The 14829-nt window shown below is 42.1% G+C and overlaps 1 protein-coding gene across 1 annotated transcript in view; it reads left to right on the forward strand.

The window, feature by feature from the left end:
- mysm1 (Myb-like, SWIRM and MPN domains 1) overlaps nucleotides 1-14829 on the forward strand; it is a 125098-nt gene that overhangs the window by 93836 nt on the left and 16433 nt on the right. The window lies entirely within an intron of this gene.

Below are 14829 nucleotides of genomic sequence, written 5' to 3' on the forward strand. Positions count from 1 at the left end.
CCTCCGATCTCATTTATATTTATAAGAAATACAGTAGTTAACAGCCATTTTTGTCCATTTCAAACAAGAAGCCTTCTTCCACTAGCATTATTTGCCCATATTTGGCTCATATCTCTCAAAACCTTTTCTATCCATGAGCCTGTCCAAATATCTTTTAAGTGCTCTAATTGTACCTGCCTATAACACTGGCAGCTCATTCCGTATACTACCGCCCTCTGTGAGGGGAAAAACTTGCCAGTTGTAAATCGTTCCTCTTTCAAAAGCAATTATCTCTAGTTTCGCATCCTACTACCCTAGCAAAAAGATTGTGCCCACCTACCTCATGATTTTATAAACCTCAGCCTCCTTCACTCCTGAGTAAACAGCTGCAGCCTATCCAGTCTCTCTTCATCTTGAGTTATGACTCAAGTCAACTTGTAGTATGGTGACCAGAAGTGATTACTCTATTCCAGGTCTTGTCTCTATTGAAATCTGTGGTTTTATTTGGGTTAACTTCATTGTTGTGAGGATGTTACTAATCCCTATTCAGAACATATGTTATTTTGAAATTGTCCTTGGTTTGAATCACAAGTACATTTGTTCAGGTTGTCTTTGACTGCCCTCTTCCTGCACTATAATAATTTTGTATAATTATAATTAACCTCCATTTCCTTATTTTGTTCCTCAGTTTCTCCTTATTCATTTCATTTCCATTTTAATAAGTTTCAATATTTTCTTTTAATCATTGCAGTGCCCCATTACCTGTGGAGCATTCTCATTTAATTTTTAATTTGATAATGCACTTAATCTGAAGCAGTAGTTTGAGCATTGCATTTAACTTGACTGTACAGCATTATTTAGAAGTATTCTCTGCTAATGCTAGTGTCTTATGATTAACCTGTTCAAACTATTATTTATTTGTATTTATCCCATTTAAAATTAATTTTGTGGTGCTTTTGGTTGTATTTTGCCTTCTCTTAATAAGAAGTACAGTAGCATGCTGGTTATGTTATTGGCCTACCAATCCAGAGGCCTAGGCTAATGATTCAGATTCATGAATTCATATGCCACTTGAGAAATATAAATGTTAGCTTCCAAACTGAGTACATTTGAATTACAGATTTGGTATAGGTAATGTTAACTAACAGGATATTGTAAATACTCATTTAGTCCATTTTTTGGGGAGGGCGTGGGGAAATAACTACTCTGTACAGAACCATGAATCCAAACCCATGGTAGGAGAGCAATGGAAACACAAAGCCCAGAAACAGGCCTTTGGGTCCATCTAGCCCCTACCAAACCATTAATCTGCCTAGTTACATCAGCCTGCACTCAGACCATAGCTCTCCATACCCCTCCCATCCATGTATCTATCCAAGTTTCTCTTAAATATTGAAATTGAACCAGCATCCACCACATGTGCTGGCAGCTCATTCCACTGTCTTACCACCCTCTGAATAAAAACATTCCCTCTCATGTTCTTCTTAAACATTTTACATTTCATGTGTAACCCATGAACTCTAGTTGTTGTCTCACCCAACCTCAGTGGAAAAAGTCTGCTTGCATTTACAGAAACATTCCAGGAGATTAAAGGCTGGTATGCCTTACATCAGTGGTAGGGAAATTGCTGGAGAAGATTCTTAGAGATGGGAGTGACTTTCACCTGGAAAAGTATAGATTTATTAGGAATAGTCACAGCATTGGGTAAACAGGATTCAAAATTGGCTTGGCCGTGGAAGACGGGGTAGTAGTGGAGGGGTTTTCTTCTGACACAGTGTGTTCCAGAAGGATCAGTGCTGGGACCTCTTATGTTTGTACTTTGCATATGTGATTTAGACAAAAACGTATGTGGGCAGATTAATAAGTTCACTGACAACACAAAAACAGGCTAAGCAGTAGATAGTGAGGAAGCTGTCAAAAATACAGCAGGAGATAGACCAGTTGAAAATATGGTCAGAAAAATGGAAAATGGAATTTAATTTGGAGAAGCATAAAGTGTTATGCTTTGGGGGATCAAATGTAAGGGGTAAATGACAGGACTGTTAGGAGCATTGAAATAGAGTGAGATCTTGTAGTGAAAGTCCATATCTCCCTCAAAGTGGCAATGTAAGTAGATAGGGTAGCAGAACAGATGCCTGTTGAGATAGGCAAACCTTAAAGGAGATTTTGAACCTACAACGGTACATCAAGGTACAGACACTTCAGCCTATGATGTTGTGCTAACCTTTTAATCTGAGTGGAAATCAATCTAACCCTTCGCTCCCACATAGGCTTCCACTTTTCTTTTATCCATGTGCCTATCTAAGAGTCTCATAAATCTCCCCAATGTATCTAACTCTAACATCAGCCCTGGCAATACGCTCAGGCACTCTCTGGGTAAAAAAACACCTAACTCTGACACCCCCGCCTGCCATGCGTCCCTCCACTTATTGTAAAATTAGATGTTCTCTCACATTAACTATTACCACTCTGGGAAGAAGGCATTGGCTGTTCACTCCCTCTATGCCTCTTACCTTCTTATATATCTCTATCAAGTCTTCTCTCATCCTCTTTGCTCCAAAGAGAAAAGCACTAGCTCGCTCAACATTTCCGCATAAGTTATTTTCTAATCCAGGCAGCATCCTGGCAAATTTCCTTTGTCTCTCTCTAAAGTGTCCACATCCTTCCTATTGTACCCCCCTGGGTTGCCTCTGGCTCTCTCAGCTCGTTCTTGTCTAGGGGGAGCAGCCTTCGGCCCCACCAAACTGGGTAATCAGCTGGTGTGGATGCTGTGTGATGTCCCCGCCTCGCCCAAAAACAGACAGGACTCCATATGCGATTAAATGATTACAATTTATAAAGATTACTATAACCAAGTGATTAATAACGATACAGTATATATGAAGGAAAAGGAAATAAAGAAAAGGCGCCAAACTTATCAAAGTCCAAACCACTTCATGCACAACCGTTGGAGCTCAATTACTGAAGTCTTCTGGCCACCATCCCATCCCCTCCGAACTCCTCGACTCGCAGCTCAGGACCACCCGAAGTGGTCAACCAAGCACATCTATCTTCATCTCCTCTCCTCGGGGTACCTCCTGGCCTCGGACCCCCCGCTTGGGGTCTGATCCTCGCCCAGTTTACAGCATCGCGTCCTCTCTCTCTCATCCCCTCGCCCCGATCTCCCCAAAAGCCTGCCAACAATAGTTTACAGACTCAGAAGAAAGAACAACATTAATCCCAATTGGTTAACAAAGGAATACAATTCTCGTTATCAGTAAATTTTAACCCAAACAAGCTACCAGCACTCTCTCGCAACAAAGAAGCATTCCTACTTTAAAAAAAAACGAAGAAGCCATTTTGATTAACATACGCAGTAACAAAGAAAAAGAAGAAACCCCCTTTACACTCTCCCCCCACCAAATAAAAGTCATGTCCTCATGACTATTAAATAACTCACCACCCTTCCTGCCAACACAAACCCTAACCCAGGCACAAACAGTAACATTTGCTCCCCACACAGTAAATCTCATGCCCTGTTCCTCAGGCACTACATAGGCCAACTTATCTGGGAGTTCCCTAACCCTCTGAGACCTCCGTACCCCCTCACCTAAACCCTTCAGGCTCGAACACAACTGGGAATACCTGGGGCCCGCTACCAACTCCTCTCTCAACCTCTCACTCATGCTCCCCACTGCACATAGCTAACCCTCCCCACTACACCTGACTCGGTGGGAGAAGGGCCAAAGGTCTCTTCCTCAATCGAGGGAAAGTCAGCAAAAAGCAGCATGTACCACACATCCAGCACATCATCCTTCGAATCCGTATTCTTCCTCATTTCTGCGATCGGTAGCTGCTGTTTGATCTTCTCCAAACGGAAACGCGTGGCCTGCACTGCTCCTGCAGTCTCTTCAACCTTCTGCAATCGAGAGATCATCTTCTTCTCTGGCTCCTCCAACTCTCTCCACAGGCTCAGCAGTTCTGACTCACGCGTCCAGGCCATCTCAATCTGGAACGCAGTTACTCCAAGAGCTTCTTCCACCCCGACCTGAAAAGCAGCAGTTAAAGATTGGTCAGCCTCCAGTTCAGTATTCACTGCACTTAACTCCAGCTTTTTCTTCATCATGACTTCTTCCAGATCGACTTTCAGGCTTTGCACTTCATTTGAACTGTCGATGGTCATCTTCAGGTTCCCTTCGAGCATCCACTTCCCTCTTCCGAGATTTGTCCACAATTTCTTCACCTCCGCAAACTCCCCTCTCCAGGCTCTCAGTTTGCTGTTGCCCTCAGTCAGACAACTTTCTTCGTTTTCTCTAACTTGTAAGTCTTCCCACTGGTTCCAGATCACTCTCTCCAGTCTCTCTGTCTTCATTTCAAACTTGATTCCGTAGAGACAGTCACTCACGAGCTGCGATCTTTGCCAGACCTGGCACGTGTCCAGAAAACGCTTTAACTCTGTAATTCTCAGCCATTCCTGCAACATCCTCACTTCATATTCTCCCGAGGCAAATCCAAATACCAGGAGGTCATCCACATCTGCCAAAACTCCAAACACCTCCACATCCCCCATAGTCTTCCAAGGGCTCCGGATATGCCCTGTGGCATCTTTTCGGACTGGAGGAATCCTAGGGAACTTATTACGGCCATCTTCTCCTTGTCGGCCCCACTCATCAGGATCTGGCAACATCCACTCCTCAGATCCAGCACCTTAAACCACTTTGCACCACTCAGACAGGCCATCGCCTCTTCAGCCCTCAGGGCCATATTCTGGTCACTGACAGTGCACCTCTTCAGCGCAATATAATCGACACACACGCTGCCTACGTCTCCCACAGCTGTAGGGGCCAGTTGCCGCCACCTCTCTCTCACCGAGGTGTCTTCAGCAGTCAACTCCCCTCCCTCCTGGTATTTCGCAGCGTCCACTAAGAGGGTCTCACCCTCAGATACTTCCCCCAGGCCGTACCACCACCAGCTCTCGTTTAAATTCGATACTGGCCCAATGCTGCTACACACGTCCGCACAAGCAGCTCGAAACTCTGGGTGCATCGACAATGCCTCCAAACAGCGCTCACCCGCCTCCTTCGGGCAGGCCCCCAAGTGCACCAGCAGGGTATTGGTCCTCTCCAGAACCGAAACTCTGCCGGTCTCAACAGTGTCCGGACACATCAGCATTATCGATTCACGAACCTCAGGCACCCCCACATTGGCCTCTAAGAACTCCATTTTCACTGACCAATAACCGTCATCTGGATAATCACCGGCACTGGTACCCAAAATCTTCAATGCCCTCAATGTCGTCAAGGGTAAATGCATCCAATAACGGTTGTAAAACGAACTGTACAGCAACTTGACCTGCGCCCCGGTGTCGAGGATGGCTTTAACATGACTTCCATCCATCCGTAACGACATCCGAGTACGTGGTCCCTCTAAGCCTTCAGGAATAGGGTCTGTTCCTTGCGGAAGTTCCTTGGTGCATTGCTGGGAACATGCACCCCCAGAGACCCCAAACCGTTTCCCCACTGGGCCTCCTCTACGTTTCCCGACACCTCTCGGATTAACTGAACAACTGAGGGAGGAGCTGATCCCCTTAACAGATCCCCCTGGCACCTCAAGCAATTTATCTGCCCCCCTAGCCAAAAAAGATACCCTAAAAACTTTCCACCAACCTCCTGCCACAGATATGGTAAGCCCCCCAGCTGCAGCATTTGACTTCCAGTCGAACCACACGCATTTTCCCACACTTTCACATAACTGGCAGCTGTCACTCCGAGGTAATTGTACCAGACAGTACTAACAACACCTCCAGCCCGCCTACTCAAACTTTCAACCAATCCCTGTCGCTTTCCCTCAGCCAAGCACTGCCACACACCCACAACTGAGAGGTCTGCTCCATCGCTTTAGGGCTGGGCATTATTCCCACAACCGGGCGAAGCCTACCACTGCTGAAACATCCCAACCTGTCATTACTCACTCTCTTAACAGTATGGACAACCCATGGTCCCACCACCATTTTGTCAGCGCTAGTCTGAACTCGAACAATGACCTCCGGGCTACCAACAGCAGCCACCGTACCCAACACACATGCAGTGATAACCAGCAATCGCACACCCACAAAGGCACAACAGCTCTTCGCTGCAAACATAATTTAAAGAGGGCGATCACACAGCTTCCATAGAAAACAATCCCGAATGAGCCCCCACAATGTACCCCCCTGGGTCGCCCCAGGCTTGCTCAGCTCATTCTTGTCTAGGGAGAGCAGCCTTCGGCCCCGCCAAACTGGATAATCAGCTTGTGTGGATGCTGTGTGATGTCCCCGCCTTGCCAAAAAACAGACAGGACACCATATGCGATTAAATGATTACAATTTATAAAGATTACTATAACCAAGTGATTAATAACGATACAGTATATATGAAGGAAAAGGAAATAAAGAAAAGGCGCCAAACTTATCAAAGTCCAAACCACTTCGTGCACAACCGTTGGAGCTCAATTACTGAAGTCTTCTGGCCACCATCCCATCCCCTCCGAACTCCTCGACTCGCAGCTCAGGACCACCCGAAGTGGTCAACCAAGCACATCTATCTTCGTCTCCTCTCCTCGGTGTACCTCCTGGCCTCGGACCCCCGCTTGAGGTCCATTCCTCACCCAGTTTACAGCCTCACGTCCTCTCTCTCTCACCCCCTCGCCCCGATCTCCCCAAAAGCCTGCCAACAATAGTTTACAGACTCAGAAGAAAGAACAACATTAATCCCAATTGGTTAACAAAGGAATACAATTCTCGTTATCAGTAAATTTTAACCCAAACAAGCTACCAGCACTCTCTCGCAACAAAGAAGCATTCCTACTTTTAAAAAAAAGAAGCCATTTTGATTAACATACGCAGTAACAAAAAAAAAAGAAACCCCCTTTATACTATAATGAGGTGACTAGAACTGAACACAATACTCCAAGTGTGGTCTAACCAGAATTTTATTGAACTGCAGCATTACCCATGGCTCTTGAACTCAATCCCCAGAGTAACGAAGGCTAACACAGCATATGCTTTCTTAATCACCCTAAAAACGTTCTGAGCAATTTTAAGGGATCTATGGACTTGGACTCCAAGATCCCTGTATTCCTCCACACTGTTAAGAATCGTACCATCACTTGGTGTTCTGCCATCGAGTCTGACCTTCCAAAGTGTATCACTTCACACTTTTCTAAATTGAATACTGCCTGCCACCTAAGTTTTATGAAGGAGATTTATGTGACAATTGTTTTTTACACCAAATGTGGCAGATGCCTGGAATGCACTGCCAGGAAAAGTAGTAGAAGTAAATATGATAGTGACATTTAGAGAATAGGTAGGAAATGAAGTGATATAGACGATGTGCAGACAGATGGGATTAGTTTGGATTGGCATCATTACTGGCACAGACAACATGGGCCAAAGTGTCTGTCCCATTGCTGTAGTGTTCTATGTCCGAATGCAACTCTGAAGGAGACATTTAGTCCAGTATGTCTGTACTGAGTTGTACAACCTAATCCCATCATCCAACAGTAAGCACAGAATGCTGCAGATCACAGTTCTTCAAGTACACATCTAAACGTTTCTTTAGTTAAAATAAAGCAGCCTTATGGTTAGAAAATGGAAGAAATGCTTAGCAGGTTAGGCAACATCCATGGAGATAAAAACGGAGTTAATGTTTGAGGTCAAAGGCCCAACATCAGAATAGCAAATGAGAGTAAAATAGCAATTCTTTGAAGTTGCAGAGAAGGTGATGAGACAAGGGGAAGACTTTTTAAACCTGATGTGGAATTTTGTCTACCGCATCTTTTCATACTGTGTGTTCCGGACCATTGAAATCTCTAGCTGAGAAATCCTTTCTTCATCTCTTCATTTTAAATCTATGTCCCCAGCTTTTGCAGTTCTCTGAAGAGAAGCAGATTTTTTAAAAATTTTACTCTGTCTGGACCTCTCATAATTTTCTACACGTTAAACTCTGTGCCTCTTGTACCTCCCAAAGAAGTAAACACTAACTTATCCAATATTTTCTTAGTTTTAATTTTCCATTCCTAACAATGTCCTCTATATCAACTCCAGAGCAATGACATCTTTCATGGAATGCAGTGACTGTAACTGTACACGATAATGCAAGTTGTGATCTAACTAGGGTTATTTTCAGTTGTGATATAATCTATCTTGGCTCTTAAAGGAGGCCTCTTGAATGGTTTCTAACCACATTATTGTCCTACTGAGCATATAAAAAGTTCCCTCTGTAGCATCACTTACTTACTTTTTGCCCATTCCTTTAACAGCTGCGCTTCTGTAAATGCATTACTTCAAACCTCTCTGTATTAAATTCCATTTGCCATTTATTCTGCCCTTTTCAACAGGCCTACTTTCCTGCAGTCTAGAGCTTTTCTCCTCACAGTCAACCACATAGCCAAGTTTTCTACTATTTGCACAGTTCAGTCTCATTCCCCCTACGTTTAGTTTTAAATCATAAATATGTATTGCAAAAAGCAAGGAGCCAGTTACTGAGTCATCTGAAACGACATCGATATCAAAAACTTCTATTGACCATTCTCCTTTCCTTCTAGCCAGTGATCTACCTTGGAGAGTAATCTAGAGATTATCTTGTAGTCATTGATCTACCTCGGAGAGTAATCTGGATATTACGACTTTTGAAGACCCACTTCTTAGTCTCTTTTGTAACTCTTTAAAATCTTCCTCATTGTTTTATTTGTCTAGGATTTTTGGCACTAATCTGTGCCATGATCGCTTCACTTTTCTCTTGTAGCTGCTCAGTGATGTCCTTGATTCTGTAACCAAGGTGGCAATGCACCTTCCTGGAATGCCTTCTGCAATCAATACATCTTCTACTCCTCTAGTAATAGAATTCCCTAATTTTTTTTCTTCTTGATCTTTTTTCCTCCTTCCCTGGGCAGGTACTACAACTTTTCCTCTGCCATCACTCCCCAGAAAATGCAGTGATTAGAGACCTGGATGGTCTCAAGGTCACACTGATCAACCTGCCTGCTCCTTTTTGTCCGCATGGCAGTGGGTCTTTCTTCTTTGCCTGCACTCTGTTGATCTGCAGGATGACAATCACCTGGAAAATGCTAATCATCAAAATACAGCCTCACAAAGGGACATCAGTGGCATCAGCTCTTGCTCAAACTCTAAAGCCCGCTGTGGTTGATGGCACTTCCTGCATCTGTGATTATCTAGGACACAGGAAATGTCTTGGTGTTTCACAAAGCACAAGATATGCATTCACTAAGTTGAGGCGCCTTGCCTTGTCACCATTTATTAGATTAGTTCACTGATCAGTACAGCATCTCTTCCTCTCAAGTGTACATAAATCTCCCATGTACTAAAATCCTCTGCCACTTCAGTGCTCTGTCGAATTGCAATTAGTAGTAACTGTCCTTGGAAATAACTGGCAAAGCGCAGCTTTTCATAGGAGTAGTTTACCATCATTTCCTTAAGACACAAGTCTGTAGTAAATCACAGAGTTTGCAAGGAAGTTGCAGAATCTATGAATGAATATGTTTTTAAAATTCTTAGTGATGAAGATCAGATATAGAGATAAGCGCTCTATTGCAGCAGCAAGGATCTCTCCCTTGTAACAAGGATTGAAAAAAGTTGTGCAGTGGGGAATTGTATCATTTAGATTTGAGAAGAAAATCTCAGTAACTCATTTATAGCTTCCGCCAGTCACGAATTGTTAGTTCACTCTTCACCAAAAAAGCTGAAAAGCAGGGCATCTTGGGTAGTAATTTCTGGGTTGCTGCCTGTGCCATGTGCCAGTGAGAGCAGAAACAGAGTGATCTGGCAGATCAATACATAGCTGAGAAGCTGCTGCAGGGGACAAGGCTTCAGGTTCTTGGATGTCTTCAGGGGGAGTTATCATCTGTTCAAAAGTGACGGGTTGCACCTGAACCCGAGGGGGACCAATATTCTCGTGGGCAGGTTTGTTTGAGCTGTTGGGGAGGGTTTAAACTAATTTGGTAGGGGAATGGGTACCAGAGTGAAGGAACTCAGAATAGGATGGATGGTTAAAAAAAAGCAAAGATAGCGTGCAGTCAGACTGTCAGGAAGGGCAGGCGGATGAAAGGACATAATTGCAGTCAGCAGGGTGAGTATCAGTGTATTAGGGACGCAGAATCAAAAAAGGTAGCAAATACGGTACTTAAAGTGTTATATCTCAGTGCACAGTGCAAGTGTTATATCTCAATGCACAGAGTATAAGAAGTAAGGTGGATGATATTGTTGCACTATTATAGATTGTCATGTATGGTGTTGTGGTCATCACTGAATCGTGGCTGAATGATGGTTGTAGTTGGAAGCTAAATGTCCAATGTTACATTTTGTATCAGAGGGATAGGAAGGTGGCGGAGGGGGTGGCATGGCTCTGCTGGTAAAGACTGGCATCAAATCGGTAGAAAGATGTGACATGGGATCGGAAGATGTTGAATCCTTGTGGGCTGAATTAAGGAAATGTGAGTGTAAAAGACCCTAATGGCAGTTATGTACAAGCCTCCCAACAGTAGCTGGGATGTGGACCACCATTTACAACAGGAAATAGGAAAGGCATGTCAAAAGTGCAATGTTATGATGTCATGGGAGATTTCAACATGCAAGTCGATTGGGAAAATTGGAAATTGACCTCAAGAGAGTGAGTTTGTTGAATACCTATGAGATGGCTTTTTTGAGCAGTTTGTCATCGAGCCTTCTAGGGGATCAGCTATACTGGATTGGGTATTATGTAATGAACCAGAGGTGATTAGAGAGCTTAAGGTAAAGGAACCCTTAGAAGACAGTGATCACAATATGATTGGGTTCAACTTGAAATTTGATAGGGAGAAAGTAAAATTTGCCATAGCAGTATTTCAGTGTTAGGAGAGAGGAGTTAGCCAAAGAAAATTGAAAACTGAGGAAGATGCAGGATTGATGTATTCCACAAATGAAGATATACTCAAATAGCAAAATAGTGCAACTGTGGCTGACAAGGGAAGTCAAAGCTAATGTAAAAGCAAAAGAGAGGGCATACAACAAAGCAAAAATTAGTGTGAAGACAGAGGATTGGGAAGTTTTTAAATCCCTACAGAGAGTAACTAAAAGAATCATTAGGAGGGAAAAGATGAAATATGAAAGAAAGCAAGCTAGCAAACAACATCAAACTGGATAGTAAAAGCTTTTTTCATGTAAAAAAAAATAGATGAGTGTGGATATAGGACCACTAAAAATGAGGCCAGAGAAATAATAATGAGGAGCAAGGAGATGGCAGATGAACCAAATGAGTATTTTGGATCAGTCTTCACTGTGGAAGACACTTGCAGTGTGCCAGATATTGAAGGGTACAAGGAAAGAGGAGTGAGTGTAGTTACTGTTATAAGGGAGAAGGTACTCAAAAAGCTGAAACATCTAAAGGTACACAAGACACCCGGAGCAGATGAACTGCACCCTAAGATTCTGAAAGAGATTGTGGAGGCATTGGTAATGATTTTTCATAAATCATTGGACACTGGCATGGTACCAGGGGACTGGAAAATTGCAAATGTTACTCCACTCTTTAAGAAAAGAGGAAGACAGCAAAAAGTAAATTAGCCTGACCTCAGTGGTTGGGAAGATGTTGGAGTCAATTGGTAAGGATGAGGTTATGGAGTACTTCATGACACAGGACAAGGTAGGCCAAAGTCATCATGGTTTCCTTAAGGGAAAATCTTGCCTGATAATCCTGTTGGAATTTTTTGATGAAATGATATGTAAGATAGATAAAGGCGATGTATTGGATTTTGTATATTTGGACTTTCAGAAGGCCTTTGACAAGTGCTACACATGAGGTTGCTTAACAAGTTAAGAGCCCATGGTATCACAGGAAATTTACTGGCATGGCTTGAGCATTGGCTAATAGATAGGAGGCAGCGAGTGGGAATAAAAGGATCCTTTTCTGGTTTGGCTGCCAGTGACTAGTGGTGTTCTGCAGGGGTTGGTGCTGGGACCGCTTCTTTTTTATATCAGTGATTCAGATGATGGAATAAATGGTTTTTTTTTGCCAAGTTTGCAAATGATACAAGGATTGGAGGAGGGTCAGGTAGTGTTGAGAAAACAGGAAGGCTACAGAAAGACTTAGAGAGATTAGGAGAATGGGCAAGAAAGTGGCAATGAAATGCAGTGTTGGAAACTGCATGGTCATGCACTTTGGTAATAGAAATAAACGTGCAGACTATTTTCTAAATGGGGAGAAAATCCAAAGATCGGAGATGTAAAGGGACTTGGGAGTTCTTGTGCAGAACACCTTAGAGGTTAACTAGCAGGTAGAGTCAGTGGTGAGAAAGGTAAATGCAATGTTAGCATTCATTTCAAGAGGTCTGGAATACAAGGGTAGGGATGTAATGCTGAAGCTTTATAAGGCACTAATGAGGACTCACCTTAAGTATTATCAACAGTTTTGGACTCCTCATCTAAGAAAATATGTGCCGGCATTGGAGAGGGTTCAGACGATGTTCACAAGGATGATTCCAGGAGTCAAAGTACCATCATACGAGGAACGTTTGATAGCTCTGAGTCTGTACTCTCTGGAATTTAGAACGATGAAACGGGATCTCATTGAAACCTTTTGAATGTTGAAAGGCCTAGACAGAGTAGATGTGGAAAGGATGTTTCTCATGGTGGAGGGACTAGGACAAGAGGGCACAGCCTTAGGATAGAGGGGCGTCCATTTAAAACAGAGTTGCAAAGAAATTTCTTTCACCAGAGAGTGGTGAATTTGTGGAATTTATTACCACAGGCAGCTGTAAAGGCCAGGTCATTGGGTATATTTAAGGCAGAGCTTGATAGTTTTTGATTGGACATGGCATCAAAGGTTATGGGGAGAAAGCCAGGGAGTGGGGCTGAAGAGGAGAAAAAAGGATCAGCCATGATAGAATGGTGGAGCAGACTCAATGGGCCAAATGCCCTAATTTTGTTCCTCAACAATCAATTGAAGAAATTGATCAGTCAACCCATACAATTATTAAAAATTTTAATATATACAGACCACAAATTCTCATATCCACCTTACAACTTCATCCTGTTCAAACTTTCCTGATAGCTATGATCGTTCATTTCCATAGTGGGTTTTTTGCATCTTTTTAATTGCTTCTATGTTCTTTTGGAAGTGTGGAGAACGAACTTTGCGAAGAACTATAAATGCAGATTCACCAGTGTCATATATACATTTAAGGTGCCACTGAATTCTCTACCCTGAAGAAAAAATTCTCTTATTAGTTTTAGATTCTAATAGCTGTTCTGACTTGTAATGCCTTTTTAACAGTATATTTAGCTTCTGTTTCTAATTGCCCCAAAGAATTCTCTACTTCATTTTTCTTAATTTTTATGCATGCCATTTAATGGTCCAAGCTGAAAGCTGCACAGTGCTTTTTCATATTGACATCTGGTGGAATACAACAGTAAAGTTTGTTGCAATGAAAATGTTTGACTTTTTAATTACATCTTGAATGTAGGCAAGAATTAAGTGATTCCAAAACATAAACAAAATTGTGTCTTAGCATTGTCTGTAGACATTTAATAACTCACAGTGCATGACATTTTCTTTGTCCTCTTGCAACAGTAAACTTCTCAGATAAAAGCAATTTTAAGAAAAATTTTGGAACGCATCTCTCATTTTAATGAGATGGTCAGAATCTTGGTCTTTGGCATAATGCTGTCTGCCACAGAAACATAGCCACCTTCATGGTTATAACAGCTGTAGGTATGAAGTCTATTCATTGTACAGAAATTGAGAGATTACATTCTTCAGATATTTAGTTTGTTTTTCCACATGATATGAGAATCTGACTTTTATTAGTAGCTTCTCAATGGCAGATATATTGGCATACATATGAAACCCTGGAACATTATGGAAGAGAAGACTGAACTTACATTTCTCTTCCGTGGATGCTGCCAGGCTGAGTATTAAGCAGCATTAGCATTCATATGAGTCAGAAGGATGAGGGGGATCCTATTGAAGCCTGTTGAATATTGAAAGACCTGTATAGAGTGGATGCGGAGAAGGTATTTTCATTGGTAAGGGTCTGGGATCCAAGGGCACAGCTTCAAAATAAAGTTTTACAGCTTCACCCTTTAGATCTGAGATGAGGAGAAATTTCTTCAGCCAAAGCATGGTGAATCAATGAAATGAGGCCAAATAATTTGGGGGTATTTAAAACAGAGGTTGATAGGTTCTTATTTGGTAAGGGGGATAAGAATTACGGGGAGAAGGCAGAAGAATGGGGTTAAGAAAAATAAATCAGCCATGCTTGAATGTTGGAGCAGACCTGATGGGCTGAATGGTCTAATTCCGCTCCTTATGGTCTTATATTCTTATAGTCAAATTGTGTCATATATCAAAAGGTAGGATATGTAAGTTAAATTCAAATACATTTACAAAAAAAAACATAATTTATAAAAATTGCCACTTAAGTATTTCACAAGTTTGTCAGAAGACATTTCTCAGTTAATCATAATTAATTTATTTTCAGCAAAATCATAAGCATTTGTCATTTCATTTTTTTAAATTTAATTGTGGCCATACTGTACATATCACAAGATAACCGTATCTTATGTTTTTCAAATCTGCTTTTAAAACTAAATGTTGATTGCAGCTTGCTCATTTGCAAATCTAGCAATGACATGAAGCAATACCTTTCCTTAACATAAAGATTCTCATCAATCAGAGTTGATTTAGTTTCTCTGAAGAGAGCTTTTACATTACTGAACCAATTCCATTGAATGAACGTAGAATCTGTTTTGGGTCACCATGCCAGTTGTACACTGTAGCTTGGACAATATTTATGGTAAATATGATGGAGAGGGTCAGTAGCTTTAAATTCCTTGCATTA

The sequence above is a fragment of the Hemitrygon akajei genome, chromosome 12 (genome assembly GCF_048418815.1).
Source record: "Hemitrygon akajei chromosome 12, sHemAka1.3, whole genome shotgun sequence".
Classification (NCBI taxonomy): Eukaryota; Metazoa; Chordata; class Chondrichthyes; order Myliobatiformes; family Dasyatidae; genus Hemitrygon; species Hemitrygon akajei.